Below are 360 nucleotides of genomic sequence, written 5' to 3'. Positions count from 1 at the left end.
ACTTGGACAAATTTTTAGATACCATTCCAGATCAACTCTACTTTGAAGGACTAGGTCTGTCTTCCAACTCAAATTCGTTGGTAGACCAAATATCATATAAAGCTTGAAACGTAATAAATAGACGAATTATAACCTATCATTTTAATAGTACTGGGGATTACATTCCCCGTAGCGGTTAGAAAAGCCCGTGAAAAACCATACCAAAAGATGTATTATCAGCCAAAACTCTTGACGACGATCTAGATTTCTGAAACCCCCAAAAAACCCAAAAGAATAGTTGATAATAAGACTAAGAATTTCTGCAATGATGTTTTATTGTTTTGGATACATACATTTTATTGAAACTTCCTTAAAAAATAA

Source organism: Tigriopus californicus, chromosome 5 (genome assembly GCF_007210705.1).
Source record: "Tigriopus californicus strain San Diego chromosome 5, Tcal_SD_v2.1, whole genome shotgun sequence".
Classification (NCBI taxonomy): domain Eukaryota; kingdom Metazoa; phylum Arthropoda; class Copepoda; order Harpacticoida; family Harpacticidae; genus Tigriopus; species Tigriopus californicus.
This window is presented reverse-complemented; position numbering follows the sequence as displayed.